The 15,740-nt window shown below is 47.0% G+C and overlaps 1 protein-coding gene across 2 annotated transcripts in view; it reads right to left on the minus strand.

Moving 5' to 3' along the window:
- Positions 1–15,482, minus strand: part of ATP8B1 (ATPase phospholipid transporting 8B1) — a 125,009-nt gene extending 109,527 nt beyond the window's left edge. Inside the window, exon 1 of one of the 2 annotated variants that reach the window (XM_027069042.2) lies at positions 15,344–15,482. The gene's annotated coding sequence lies outside the window, so the exon portion shown is untranslated. Of the gene's footprint in view, positions 1–6,515; positions 6,539–15,343 lie in introns of those variants that run through there. The other variant, XM_053205745.1, reaches the window with a different exon arrangement.
- Between the last annotated feature and the right edge of the window lie 258 nt (positions 15,483–15,740).

Raw genomic sequence — 15,740 nt, forward strand, 5'->3', positions numbered from 1 at the left:
GCTCAGGTTGTGATCTCGTGGTCCGTGAGTTCGAGCCCCGCGTCAGGCTCTGTGCTGACAGCTCAGAGCCTGGAGCCTGTTTCGGATTCTGTGTCTCCCTCTCTCTGACCCTCCCCCGTTCATGCTCTATCTCTCTCTGTCTCAAAAATAAATAAAGGTTAAAAAAAAAAAAAGAAAACCAGTGTCTAGGTAACTACCGCTAAATCAAGCCGCCTTGGTAAAAGCTAGTTACCATCTCTGAGATGGTGAGATCTGGGTCAGGAATGTACAGAGAGTGACCAGAACAGGGGAGGGGCCCCTCACTTTGACCTGGGAGGGTGAAGAATCAGGAAGTCTTCAAGGAGGAAATAGCACCTGGTCAGCAGGTAGTGGAGGAGAGGGGAGTCACAGGCAAAGAACGCAGGGCAGGAAGAGACCCCGAGACAGAGCACTGTGTTCTGTCACATTAGAATTCAACGACATTTCATATCAGGTAAAGTTAGTGGAGGCAACTGCCTCTAAAAGAAAAGTTCTTCTCCTGTTCTTTTTCCTCTTGAAAGCATTTTAATGATCAAATATGTCATTGTCATTCTTTTTCTTTTTGTATTAAATGCTTTCCTCCTTAAGCAATAGCCTGGGCTTTATCAGAGTCTATCACAGCGGTGCCTGGCTGGCTCAGTCAGTGGAGCCTGCGACTCTTGATCTCAGGGCTGTGAGTTCAAACCCCACACTAGGTGTAGAGATTACTTAAAAATAAAAGTCTTTAAAAAAAAAAAAAGTCTACCACAGTGCTTTATGATGAAATACTAGTAACTCTGCCATTTTTTTTTTCAACGTTTATTTATTTTTGGGACAGAGAGAGACAGAGCATGAACGGGGGAGGGGCAGAGAGAGAGGGAGACACAGAATCGGAAGCAGGCTCCAGGCTCTGAGCCATCAGCCCAGAGCCTGACGCGGGGCTCGAACTCACGGACTGCGAGATCGTGACCTGGCTGAAGTCGGACGCTTAACCGACTATGCCACCCAGGCGCCCCTACTCTGCCATTTTAATATCACTACCAAGGATAGGAGCAAACATAGGATGCTCAGAGTCGCTGCAATGATGGTACCTGCCAGTCCAGGAAACAGGCAAAGAAATACAATAAAAATCTCAGGATGACCTATTAAGTGGAGACCAATGGGGGCAGAGGTAGGGGAGGGAAGGATCCAGTAAGTTTAACATAAAGAGCGATCTAGAGCTGGGAGTTTCGCTGGGTATCTTCTAATCTAAGAGTCTTCGTTTCAATCATAAATGTGGTCATCTAAAGGTTCATGAAAACCGGGAACCCCCAAAAACGTTACAGGAAGTTTTAAAAAAAAATCAAGATTTGCTTGAATACAAAGGAGAGATAATATTATCTTTGTCTAGTCAGAGAGTAAAAATACAGCCAAGTATGGGAGGTAACATTGACTCTGAACACTTTGGGACGGAAAAATGATTCCTAACAACTTCGAGCTTAGACAAATTCTGAAGTTTACAAGGACTGGCCAACAGGATGTTGGAATAAGAAGATTTAAAAGGTTTGAAGTATTCAAATATAAAATCTCAAGACAATGAACTGTGGGATATTAATAAATTCTAAGGGTACTCTGGACAGAAAATCATTATACCATTCCTGACAATGTAGCAAACAAAATTTTACTTTAATCAAATGCACTTTAGTTCTTGCAATGGTCACGAAAATGTATGCTCCATTAGTCCTCTGCCAGGTGCAATTAAAGTCATATTATGCTTACTGATTTCCTTAGGACACGTGCAAAGGAACCTATATGTAAGATACAACTTCGTCTGATAAAAAATAAGCATAAAGACCAGAACAACTGATGCTTGGGAGGGCAGGACACCCCGCAGATTTCTGTTAGTTACCCTGGCTTGGTCCATGTTGGGAGCTGCTTTCTCAAAACTGGGTTAGTGCCTCCCTGATTGCATAGCTTTACTGATTTTTAACTTTTTGAAAAAATGTTTTAGGGGTGCCTGGCTGGTTCAGTCGGTTAAGCATAAACTCTTGGTTTTGGCTCAGGTCATGATCTCACAGTTCACGGGTTCGAGTCCCGCATCAGGCTCCACGTTGCCAGCACAGAGCCTGCTTGGCGTTCTCTCTCATTCCCTCTCTCTCTGCCCCTCCCCTGCTCGCTCTCTCAAAATAAATGAATAAAGTTAAAAAAATTAAAAGTGAAATCAATGACCTCCGAAGCCGTCATCAAGGATAGGTTCTGTTATAATCACTCACTCAACACATACTTGTTGAGTTCCTACTGTGTGCCAAAAACCGAGGTTAGCACTGGCTGCACACGGCAAATGTATATGCCAAGAGAAACGCAGGAAGGACTCCGTAAAATAGAGAATATGTACTATCCACATCTGGGAATATGTGGATACCGGAGGTATCCATTGGGACTCGTACATGTTAAGCATCAGGATTTCAAGAATGCCCATAAACATCACTGTTATTATGACAATGCCTCACGTAAGAAACCAGACTTGCTATCACAACACAGTGGCCCCTTATGCTTGTCCAATACTACTGACAACATCAGACAGCAACATATAGGGAGTCTGCCCATTAACCTACAACTTGAAATTATTTCCACCATGTCAACTTTAAAAACTGGAATCTTAGGGCATAGGAGACTGTGCAAGAGTCCTGGAATTACATCGGGAGGATATCCAATAAAACATAGGGGTGTGGCAGGAGCACAAAGAAATGGGAGCTTTGAAAATTAACTGATGCCACTGAACTGAAAGTTAGGAGGAAGGCTGGAGCCCAGCTCTAGCCAGAGGCCACCCACCTAGACCTTGATTTCTCTTGTGTTGCTCATCTGGCCCGTGGGGATACCATCTGTCCTAATAACTGCCAAATGAGAAGACTTTAAAGCCATGAAGTGGCCTAAAAACATCAAGTATGTTATTGCTAGTTAAGGTCAAAGAACTGGTCAGTGACTTGGCCAGATCTGACATCTCCTGAGCCCAAGACCTGTTCCCCAATACCAGGCCGCTGTTTATTACAAGTAATGAATATTCATCAAACACCAGGCAAATAACACAACACAGCCATTTTGACTAGGAAAATCAATCCCCCTCCCACTTGCTCCCCAAATTTTAAAAACATGTATAGAGGGGCGCCTGGGTGGCTCAGTCGGTTAGGCGTCTGACTTCGGCTCAGGTCATGATCTCACAGCTTGTGAGTTCGAGCCCCACGTTGGGCTCTGTGCTGGCGGCTCGGAGCCTGGAGCCTGCTTTGGATTCTGCTTCGGATCCCTCTCTGCTTCTAATCCACTCGCATTCTGTCTCTGTCTCTCTCAAAAACAAATAAACATTTAAAAAAATTTAAAAAAAAAAGAAAAAAAAAAAAAACATGTATAGAAAATCCAGAAGTCATCAAGTGGAATATCCCAGTAGTCCTCAAATCGCAAATATCTTTATGTTCCAAAAGTTCAATTCTGGGTAATTTTTCCAAATGAAACACAGGACATGAAGTTAGATTCAAATTTTAGATAAAACAATATAATTGTTTTGGTATAAGTATGTCCCAAACACGGCATGTCCCACTCTTTATCTGAGATTCAAATTTAACTGTGTGCCCTGTATTTTTATTTGCTAACCAATTTCTGAGTCGTCTGTACTGCTTTTCCAACTCTCAGCTAGGAGGTTCTGGAAGGAACTCTCACCTTGGGAGTTGAGAAAACGGAGTTCGATTTCTGGTTTCTGAGATCTCAGGCAGGTTACAATTCCTTCCCTTACACAAAGGGGCCAGTCAATACACATACCACACAATTTCAATGCCCTGGTGTCCATGAGAAATCCCCGGACTTTGTCAAGTTCCCGTTCAAAACACACTGGCCACTTCCTGCATCTGATAAGCATTTCGATGTGTGTGGTTGTCCCGCCTGTTAGACAATACTGCATCAACCTTCCCTGTCCTCACCATCCATAAAGCAGAGGCTGCGTATTTGCATAAGGACTTTTTGTACTCAAATGTAAATGGTTTATTGCTCAAAAAAGAAAAAAAGTTGAATGTATAATTTCACAAAAATCTATCAAAATTAAAAGGCTGACCCCAAGGATAGAAACTGGTTTCATGAGTTTTCCCACGTCCTTGTAGATCTCTGGAAACCCACCTCCAGACGGCCAAGTTCCCAAATTCTGTGTCTCTCGCCGAGACTTCTGAACCTCTGGAACCTTGACCTCTAGCCACTCCTGGGTGTCCCAGCAACTGGACCTGGGCCAAAGCTGAATGCTTCCCCTTCCAACCTGCCCCTCTGCCGCTGACCCCAATGTCTTTAGTCGCTTACGTTTGAAATCCAAGAATCACCTGACACTTCCCTTCTATGAGGTCTGCAAATCTGATCCACACCAAGACCAAGATTCCACCTCTCAAACACAACTGTTACCCTCCACACCTTGTCTCCATTCCCATCATCCGGGCCCCCCCTCCGAGCCCCCATCACCTCTCTCACAAACACTGCAGGAGCCCCCTAACTGGTTTCCTGCCCACCCCCTAAACCCATTCTGTGCATCATAGTCTGAGTTACCTTGTCCCATGCTTCTTGGTCCTACATGACTTCCCCCAGCTATTCTGGCCTTCTCGCAGCTCCTAGAATACAGACCAAGTTCTCACCACATGGTCTTTGCACGTGCCATTCCCATCAACTGGACCAGGGGAAGCCTTGACTGGTGCCTTCTCATCCTTCAGCTGTCAAGTATAATCTCTTCCAAAAGACCCTCCTGGGCTAACTTTTTTTATTGTGGTAAAATATACAAAAACAAAAATGTACTGTTTTAACCATTTTTTTTTAATTTTTTTTTTAACGTTTATTTATTTTTGAGACAGAGAGAGACAGAGCATGAACGGGGGAGGGGCAGAGAGAGAGGGAGACACAGAATCGGAAGCAGGCTCGAACTCACGGAGCACAAGATTGTGACCTGAGCTGAAGTCGGATGCTCAACCAACTGAGCCACCCAGGCGCCCCTCATAGATTGTAATTCTAATATCAGTTGGTTTCATATCTCCTTTGTTCAATATCTTAATACCTACTCCTGCCTCCCCACCCCAAACGACCCTTGTAAGCTCCATGAAGAGGAGGACATTGTTTTGTTCATCCTTCTATTAACCACCATTACCTGGCTCAGGCCCTGGCGTGTAGTGGGGATTTGATAGGTAATTGTTGAATCACTGAATGAAAGAAAATCATTAAGACACCAGAAAGCCACTGGTCTTCAGATGCGCTCACAGATTTCATGCACTTTGTATTCAACTGTGAAAGGGAACAAATTCATGCAAGCATGCATATGCACGCGCACGTGCGCGCACACACACACACACACACACACACACACACACACCCACGGCTCTCCGGGCACAAACAATTCCCTTTGTAACATGAAAGTTAATGTTGTTTGTGATTAACGCACATTTCCTGTGTTTTTTTTTTTTTCCAAGAATGCATCATGTGCAAAAGTAACTTGTGTGTTCAGCAAGGAAAAGGAACTAAGTACTGATCAACACTACCGCAGGGATGAGAATCCTAGGTAAAACATTCTGCTAAGTAAAAGGAGTCGGTCACAAAAGAACAGATGTTGTATGATTCCATTTATGCAAAACGTCCAGATAGGCAAATACATAGAGCCGGGAAGCAGGTTGGAGGTCACCAGGAGCTGAGGGGAGGAAAGAATAGGAGGGACCTCTAACAGGTACAGGATCTCTTTTCTTGGGTGATGAAAAGGTTCTAAAATGGAGTAGGGTGATGGTTGCACAATTCTGTAAACTCCTAAAAGCCACTGGATTGGACACTTTGAAAGGATAAACAGTATGGCACGTGAATTATAGCTCCATAAAGCAGTTTCAAAAAAGAGAACATATGTGGATGGAGATGTAGGTGGCCTGCCTGCACCCGAGGGCTGGGAAAACCTTGCCTTCCCAAGTAGGCAATGCCTGGCAAGGAGGCGGCATCCGGGGCAGCCAGCTTTCTCCGGCACCGAAGGCCTCCTTGCCCCACAAACCCCGTGGATTACAGACCATCTTCCTTCCAGTGCAGTAAAGGCCTCTGCTTTATGCAAATCATTTTCTTTTTCTAACACCGGCCCTCTCCCCCACCCCCGTTCCAAAAGCAGGAAGACAGGCCCTGGAGATAAACAAAGGTAAAGTTCTCTGGACCAAAACTTGACACAAATATGCACATTTCTGAAGAGCCTCTTCACAGCTTTCTCAGCTCACCCAGGTCCAAGCCTCCATCATGGCTCATCTGGGTCAGCCTCCTACCTGGTCTTCCTGCCTAGGACCACCACGACCAGAACGACCCTTTTAAAATGCAACCAGACCACAGATGACGCTACTCCAGTGGGGAACATCCTGCACCGACTGCCCCCCGCATCCTGCACACAAAGTCAAACCCAAGGTCCTTATACACCTAGGAAGCCCTTCATGGTGGGGCTCCCCTACCCGCTCATCTTCTCCCAGCCCCCTCCATGCTCACAGGGTTGAGAGAGAGCCAACCACCTGTTCGTTGACTTCATCAGAAGAATCGGGAGCCGAGCACCTGCCCACGAGGGTCTCTGCACCGAGCCTTCAGTCCCCTCTGCCTAGGCCACTCCGCTCCCAGGTCTTCATGGTTCCCCTTCTCTCTGCTGAGAGAGAGAACATTGAGGGAGACATTCTCTCTCAGGTGTCACCTTCTCCACGCTACAAATACAACCTGTTCCCTTGACCCTCTCCCCCTCTCCCCTGTTCGGCTTTCTCTTTTCATCCCCCCTTTTACTTACTCCAGACATACCGTATCATTTACCCCTTTGCTACCTTTATTATCTACGGTCTCCCCCCTCCTCTAGAACGTGAGCTCCACGAGAGCAGGGCTCTTCATCTACTTGGTTCACTGACAGATGTCAAGTGCCCAGCACACAGGATGTGCTTAACACCCGTTGGGTGGCTGGCAGCATGGATCAAGGAGGCCTCTGTTTCAGACCATAGGGCTAAGGAGGAGGGTCCAGTCTGTGGAATGACTGGGGAGATAGGAAGTTCCCTAGGAGACACCCAGAGGGTATTTGTTTGACCCTGGAACTCGGGAAGGGAGACCAAGAGCTAACCAAAGCGCAGCTTTAAAAAGAGTGTCGGTCCAAGTGATCTCAAAGAGCCAGGATGCCATTTATTCACTCCCCACACAGTCTGAGGTTCTCCAAATGACCTTTGACAACTGTCACCAGGTTTCTCCACGCTAAAGACTGATAAAAAAGAATTCTAAGCCATCTTCATGAAGTGGAACGAGACAAAGTATCAAACCTCTGAGGGATCAGCCATGGCAGCCCCAATCTCCTTTTAGTGGCTGTGATAGGATAGGAAGATGGAATACACCCAAGGATGTGGCATTTGGGCTTAGTTTGAAGATTTTTTAACTCTGCTTGTAAAAAAAAAAACCTCTGCTTTTAAAATATGCAAATGCTTATTTTGGCTAATTTTTAGGGCCCAGTATGAACATAAACTCATGAGAGTCCATTGTTCTTTAGAAAATAGAGATGAAGATATCTTTAACCTAGGGGCACCTGGGTGGCTCAGTCAGGTGAACATCTGACTCTATCTAGATTTTGGCGCAGGTCATGATCTCAGGACTCGGGAACTCGAGTCCTGCATCGGGCTCCTCGCTGACGGTGTGGAGCCTTGCTTGGGATTCTCTCTCTGTCCCTCTTTCTGCCTCTCCCTCCCTCACTCTCTCTAATAAATAAACTTAAAAAAAAAAGATATCTTTAACCTAATAGACTGACCTCTAATCATTTGAGAAAGCCTTCTGGTTTTTATCCCGCTACGTGTATAAGCAACATGAGATCATTCCTCCATTCTACAGTCTATAATTGACCTTTGGCCTTGAAGCTTCTATTGAAAACCATGGATTCTATCCCAAGGTAGAAATCAATCTCTCAGGTATTCAATTTTTCAAGCATGTAAATATCACATTCTAACCCTCCTTCCACCAAAAAATACATTTATTTTAATCCAAGTCAATTCTGAAGGAAAGTTAAGGATTTTTTCTGTCTACTAGACAATGTCCTCCCCGGAAGACAACTGTGCTCTGCAGAAGTCTCCAGATTGTGAAGCCGGGTCTCTTGGGCACAGGGCAGAGTGTCAGCCACATCATGGACCAGCTTGGTAAGGGCAGCTGCAGGTGAAAAGGAGAAATGTGTCACGCCCTTCACATGCCCTCCACGCATCCAGCCTCCAGCAGTCCCACGTGCTCTCATCGACAGGCTGTTGAAGAGAAAGGTGATTTGGGAGAAATCATGCCTGCCCATCTTAAGCCACTTTCTTTTTTTCTTTTTTCTTTTTTTAATGTATATTTCTTTTTGAGAGAGACAGAGGGTGAGTGGGGATGGGGCAAAGACAGAGGGAGATACAAAATCCAAAGCAGCCTCCAGGCTCTGAGCCATCACAACAGAGCCTGATGAGAGGCTCAAACTTAGAAACTATGAGATCATGACCCGAGCGGAAGTCAGACACTTAACCGACTGAGCTGCCCAGGCACCCCTTACGCCACTTACTATGAAAGATAAATCTCACAAAACCAAACAAGATCTCAAAAACTCCTATGAACAAACAGACAGCCACTTGCCCATATTCACAGTGACATTATTCACAATAGGATAAGATGCGATGAAAAGATGCAATGAAAAGGAAGTAGAAGGAAATTCTGACATCTGCTACCACACGGATGAACCATGAGGATATTATGCTGTGTGAAATAAACCAGTAACAAAAGGACAAATATTACATGATTGCACTTACATGAGGAACTTGGCCAAATTCATGGAGACAAATAGGTAGAGAGATTGTTGGGGGCTGTGGGGAGGAAGAAATGGGGATATATACTGTTTAACAGGTATAATATTTCAAAACGGGATGATGGAAAAATTCTGGAGATGGACAGTTGTGATAGTAGCCTGACAGCACAAATGTGCTTAATGCCACTGAGTTCACTTTTAAAACTGGTAAATTTTATGAATATTTTGCCATAGTTAAAGCAAAACGCCCATGAAGTAAACTTCTGCACGAAGGTGAGATCGTGCAGTTCTGGTGCACAGAACAGAATACAGATTTTCACATAATCCTTACAATCTCTTCTGTCTGATGAACCCCACACAGTCACTTTGCTTGTGTCATAAGCCTCCAGAATTTCTGATATAGCATTTGCTAGTGCTTGGCTTAGAAGCCCACAAATTTATTCCCAATATGGCAGTAAGGCCAATATTTTCCGGCATGAAACGTACAAAATCTGACCCATCTTCTCATGAACGTGAATATTTAAACCATCCAAGACAAATGGTTGTCTATTTTCTTTTCTTTTTAATGTTTATTTAGTTTTGAAGGAGAGAGACAGAGCGTGAGGAGAGACACAGAGAGAGAGGGAGACACAAAATCCGAAGCAGGCTCCAGGCTCTGAGCTGTCAGCAGAGAGCCCGACGCAGGGCTTGAACTCACGGACCGTGAGATCATGACCTGAGCCGAAGTCAGACACACCGACTGAGCCACCCAGACACCCCGGTTATCTATTTTCTTATAGAGAACATTCAATGTTTCTTTTGGATCCAGAGATCATATACGCACATCTCAGAGAATAGTCTCCGTACTCTCTTGCATCCCAAGAAGACAGAGTAAGAACCTGTGTACAAGTCACATCACACTTTATAAAATAAAAAAATGCATCCAATGCATGGGAGATTCCTTAACAGCAAGAATGGACAGTTGGAGGCTATGTAGGAACAATATTTGGTGCCTGAGGAGCTCCAAGGAAGATATTCCAGCTCAACTTGAGAAAAGGTGAGCAAACTGATTTCAAACACTGCCTGTTCTAAATCAAACAAACCTCAAGTCTGGTGGAACAAAAGCCACTCAGCAAAGAGACAAAGCCATCGACGAAGGCCCTGTAAATAAAGACCAAAGCTACTAGCCAAAGGTCAGGCTACACACGTACTCAATGCAGAAGCGACAGGATTCTCAGTCACACTGAGGAGAGGTGGCCATTGACACTGAAAGGCTGTCCCAGGACAAGGGTGACCTCAGCCGCCCAAGGAGTCAGTGCCCTTTCCCAGACGGAGAGCCAGCTTCCAGGCCCCGCTCTGCAAATTCACTAGCTTGGAGACCAATCACGGACACAGAGCTTTCAAGCAGGAAGTGAGCTGGGCCATCCTCCAGGGTCTTAGGCAACCGTCCCTCCTTACAAGGAGGGGCAGTGTCCAGAGCAGAGAGAAAGAAAACACCGGGTCTGCTTTCTTACCAAGGAAGGAAAGAAAAACTAAAACCCCCAATTCGGGCCCTCTGCAACCTAACGGGCTTCAGTGAAGCCAGGAGGTAATCCCCAGGACAGCGCCGGGAGAAGATAGGCATTTTTACAATGAAGGAATGCATGGGACTGTCCCAAGGGTCTCTGTTATTAGTGACGCTTACTAGACAACCCAAATGAGAACCATTTGTGGAGAGCACTGATCCTTTAAGGAAGAGTCAGGCTTCGGCTCGTGAGTGTTGAGTGCTGAACAGGGAAAAGTAATTGATTTTTTATTTATTTATATTGGGGGAAATCTAGAGGCCAAGGGAGAGGAAAGAGATAGAAGTGGGGGGTAAAGTCGACACAGAAGTGCTCTGACGTCCAAAGGGCCTCCGCTGTGCAGAAGGAACACCCAGCAACTCGTGGCTGTGACTGCGCAGGCACATCCCTGGGTCACAGAGGACCCTCAAACACCACACTGTCTGTCCCTGGACACCTGTGGTCCGGAACTCAAGCCCTGCATGGGGAGGTTTAGAATCTCTCCCCTACCTTAGCGAACGCTTTCTCACCAGTGCCCAGTGCAAACGGGGACCTATGTTTGCTAAATAAATACAAACACGCAGAGTGAGTCCTGCTCCCTACACCGTCTAAGAGAAAGGCCATTGCTGGATGAACAATAAATATTTACTGAGCTGTATCAATGACAACAGGAATATTAACGACTACTTTTCACCGAGGGCTGGGCCAAGCTAAAGTTCGCTCAATTCTCTCATTTGGAACTCATCACACAACCCTGTGAGGTACTGTTATTATTATTCCATTTTCCAGATTAAAAAACCTGTAAGCTAAAAGGATTAAGTAACTTGCCCTAGGTTACACAGCTAAGAAAGCAGTAAGGCCTGGATTCCAAGCGAGGTCAAAGGACTCCAAAGCATGTGTCACCAACCTCTATTTTACTGCTGCCTCTGGGCTCCGTACTCCCCGGGAACCAGTTATCAAACATACTTCCCATGGGGCATGTTTTGGAAACAATTTATTTAAAAAAAATTTTTTTTTAATATGTATTTTTCAGAGAGAGAGAGAGAGAGAGAGAGAGATGGAGCGCGAGCAAGGAACGGGGAGAGAGAGAGAGAGAGAGAGAGAGAGAGAGAAAGAGAAGGAGACACAGAATCCAAAGCAGGCTCCAGGCTCTGGGCTGTCAGCACAGAGCCTGACGTGGGGCTTGAAACCATGAACCGCAAGACCATGACCTGAGCTGAAGTTGGATGCTTAACTGACTGAACCACCCAGGTGTCCCTGGAAACAATTTATTTAAAAGTACGATACATTTCAAAGTATTAGGAAAAGTACTAATGTATTCCTAGCTGATCAGATGATAATTCCTCTGTTTTCTACGAGTAAGTACAAGAAACAAGACTGTTTTATATACCCATGCTTTCTAGACTCTTCCTCCATCCTGCCAGGTGTTCAATAACCCAGGACCTTAAAAGATCTTAGACTGGGAGTTCTCTTTAACCAGGCACAGGGATGGGGATTCAGGAGTAACTCGGTTAACAAAATAAAGGATAAACCACCTTCTTTTTGTGTTATTAAAACCCTATGGCAGCAAATTAATTTTTACTGATCTCAATAAGTAACAAAGCACTTACAGATGTTATGAATACAATTAATCTAATTGATGATGCTAACAAATACCTGAAAACTCACAACCCGGGGTGGGAGGGGTCTCCTCTCCCACCCCCCCCCACCACACACACACACACACACACACACACACACACACACACACACACACAGAAACTTCCCAGGAGACAAATCGAGGAGCAAATATAGAAGCAGATCTAAAATTCAGTGCTTAAGAGACTTTAAAAGCAGTTTTCTTTAGACATATGTGACACAAAGGGACCCCACAAAACTTGTTCTGGTAACTAGAAAGCAAGTTCCTCTGCATTCATAACAGCACAGACTTCCTTTACAATGATGAAACTAAAGAGCAAAGGTAAGTAGGAGATTCAAATCTCTCTCGAGTTATAAGGATCACCTGGATTTCATGAATGTCGTTTATGAAAAACTAAAAAGGAATTCAAACTAGCAAGGCAATATTAAAAACACACTAAACATCTGGGCATTATACTATTTTTAAAATATCAGTTTAATGAAGAAAATGAAACAACATAAGAACACCTACTGTGTATGAGGGACAGTCACCTGTTCTACCATTTAATTCTCTCAACAACCAAAGGAAGTTGATAACATCTTTTTTTTTTTTTTAATAAATCGAGGTTCAGAAAATTCAGGAATTCATCTAAAGTTAGACAATTGAAAAAGTAAGTACATATTGGGTATCTGGGTGGTGCAGTCAGTTAAGCATCCAACTCTAGACCTCAGCTCAGGTCACGATCTCACGGTTCTTGAGCCCTATGTCCGGGTCTGGGCTCTGCAGTGATAGTGAGGAACCTACTTGGGATTCTCTCTCTCTCTCTCTCTCTCTCTCTCTCTCTCCCCCTCTCTCTCTCTCTCTCCCTCTGCCCCTCCCCCAGCTCCTATGTGCATTTGCTCTCTCAAAACAAACTTAAAAAAAAAAAGTAAATATAACAAAAATAAATTCTAAAAATCAAATACAATTTAAAGTAAGTAAAATAACAGAAACTTGTGGGAATCTAAATCCACTACTCCTTGCTTTAGAAGGAAGAAAAAGAAAGCAAAGAAGAAAGGAAGGCAGGCAGACAGGGGGGAAAGAAACCTATAGCCAGATCTGGTCAATGCCATGAATGCTAACATCTCAGAGACTGAAATCCAAATGAAACATGGGACCAGTACTAAGCCTGCCTTATCGCACAGACTTCTTTTTGTTAAGCCATTTGCTTTACCAAATTATTATTTTAAAGCCTCAACTTAAAAACTGAAAATTAGGGGCTCCTGGGTGGCCCAGTTGGTTAAGTGACTGACTCTTGATTTCAGCTCAGGTCACGATTTCATGGTTTGTGGGTTTAAGCCCTGCATCAGGCTCTGTGCTGACAGCATGGGGCCTACTTGGGATTGTCTCTGTCTCCCCACCCCCCCCCACCCCCCCCCCACCCCCCCCCCGTCTCTCAAAATAAATAAATAAACTTTAAAAAACTAAATAAATAGGGGGATGCCTGGGCGGCTCAGAGCCTGAAGCCTGCTTCGGGTTCTGTGTGTGTGTCTCTCTCTCTCAAAAATAAATACCTATGAAAAAATGTTTTAACTAAATAAAAAAAAAATTAAAAAAAAAATCTCTTAGCTCTGTCACGGTCAAGAACAAGGGCACATCGGCATGCATTTTCCTTAAAATAAAAACCAGAAGGAAAGTTTGAAGGTAGCCAGAGCTGCCCTGGCTCAGATGGCGTTTGTGTTCACCAGCATTAAGCCACATGAGTCTCATTTGGCCCTCGGTAACAGACACAGAGAATCACCAAGAATTACCAAAGCGCAGCCACCAGGACATAACGAATGAAGAATATGGTTAAGCGTTCTTACCTAAAATGAGCACAAGGACGTAATGAAAGTCATTAAGAAAATTCAGAGAGTAATTGCAGGCAGACTCCCCCACCCCCAAGAAAGTAATCGGCTAATAAACATTGAATATCTTTTGCGTAACCATTTGTAATAGGCTCAGATGAGGCCTTCACCAATAGGCCCAGGATTAATGAATGGCATTTTAGATGAAACACAAAAGTACCCGTGAGACAATGAGAATTGGAACTTTTACTGCACAGTCTGTGTTTCCTCTTTTTCATATGCGCTTGCATGTACTATTGCTGGAGATTTTATCACACATGTTTTATAGTTTTTGTTCCTAAAAGCAGTCGGCCTTCCTCCATAACCTACTGTGCGCGCGGTGATCTTCAAGCACTTGGCCTGTGTTGTCTCATTTAATTCTCAAGGAGCAGAGACAGAAATCTGCAGACAATGCAACCAGGAAGATGGGAGAGAATCTTTTCTCAGGCCGACAGGGCGGGCAGTTTCCGGGAGGGGAACTCGGCGGCGTCCGGAGCTACCCAAGAAGGACTTGGAGCCCGCCGGGGGCACCGCGGGCAGGCCGACGGAGTCAGATGGGGTTGAGCGGGACTCACTGGGAGGAAATGGGGCCCACCCGCCCCTTACTTTTGGTGTCAACTCCCCTCCCCCGTTCCGCATCGCCCACAGCCGTCGCCAATGCGAGTTCGGAGCCGCGTTCCAGGACCAGGCGCGCACAACCCCCTCGGAGAAGTCGGGCTGACAACGGAAGGCTTTTCTTTCGCTTGGGGACGTGAGGACGTGGGGGGGGGGGGGGGTTACAACACTTGCCACTCTCTGCCACCCTCCCCGCCCCGCCCCAACACGTTGCCCCTCTGCACGCACACCAGCGAAGCCGCAGCGCCGGGTATCACACCGGGGAGGGAAGGAGATGGCTTGGGGCCCCGCCGCGGGAGCTGGCGGATACGACCCTACGGTCACCGGGGAAAACGTCCCTCTTCCGCATCATCTCCCAACCTGAGTTAAAGCTCGCGGTAGATGTCAGGAGGGCGCCTGGTCCTGCAGCCGCCGCGGCGGAGGCGGTCTCGCCCTCCATCCCTCCCCGCAGGTGCGCCAGGGTACCCGAGGTCCTAAGGTCTTTTTCAGACTCGTTGGCATCGGCTCCCAAAGGGGGCCCCCGCAGAACCCGGCCAGGGAGACTTCCAGAGGGGCGGCAGACACTGCAGGGAAGCCAGCGGCACTCCCCAAGGACCCGCAAGTCCTGCCAGGCTCGCCCCTCAAAGCTTAACCCCGGACATGTGCGTGGCAAACCCAAACGATCCAAACGCCACCTGCGAGTTTCCTCGCCTCCCAGCAGGTGAAACCCGCACGGACGTCTCCACAGCGCTGCCTCCCCATCCCCGAGGCCAAGAAGGCTCCCGCGACCCCCGCCTAAGTCCCACCGGTGCGGGCTCCGGAGCCCGAGGGCGCGGACAGCTGCTGCCACCGCATCCCCGATCCTGGGAGTCCGCCCGCTCCGCGGCGGCCAGGGGACCTGTGGGACACTGCGGGGCCGGTTGGGTGGGGAAAGTTGGGGGCCCGGCGCCGCGCCCCTCCTTACCTGGCGCTCGCTGGCCCCTGCTGGGACATCCGTCGGGTGCGCGCCCCTCCGCGCGCTCGCTGCGCACCTGGTCGTTGTCGCCGCCACCGCCCGGCCCCAGCCCTGGCCGCCGCGCTAGCGCTTCATGGCGCACGGGGCTGGCCCGGGGCCCCGGGAAGCGTGTCCAGTTGGCGGCGGCTCCTCCGGCTCTCGCCTCTCGCCAATGGCTCCCCGCCTTCCCCCGCCCCGCGTCCGAGCGCCAGTCCTCGGCGGCCGCCCTTTTCCCTCCGCTCCCCGGGACCGGCCAAACTGGTTTCTCCGCTCCAGGGTGGTGCCTCCAGTCTCTCACTGGCAGCCGCGGCTGGGGCTGGGGGCGGGCCCGGCCGTCTGCCCTCCCTTTGTCCCTCCCGGGGGCGGA

Source organism: Acinonyx jubatus, chromosome D3, assembly GCF_027475565.1.
Source record: "Acinonyx jubatus isolate Ajub_Pintada_27869175 chromosome D3, VMU_Ajub_asm_v1.0, whole genome shotgun sequence".
In the NCBI taxonomy this organism is placed as follows: domain Eukaryota; kingdom Metazoa; phylum Chordata; class Mammalia; order Carnivora; family Felidae; genus Acinonyx; species Acinonyx jubatus.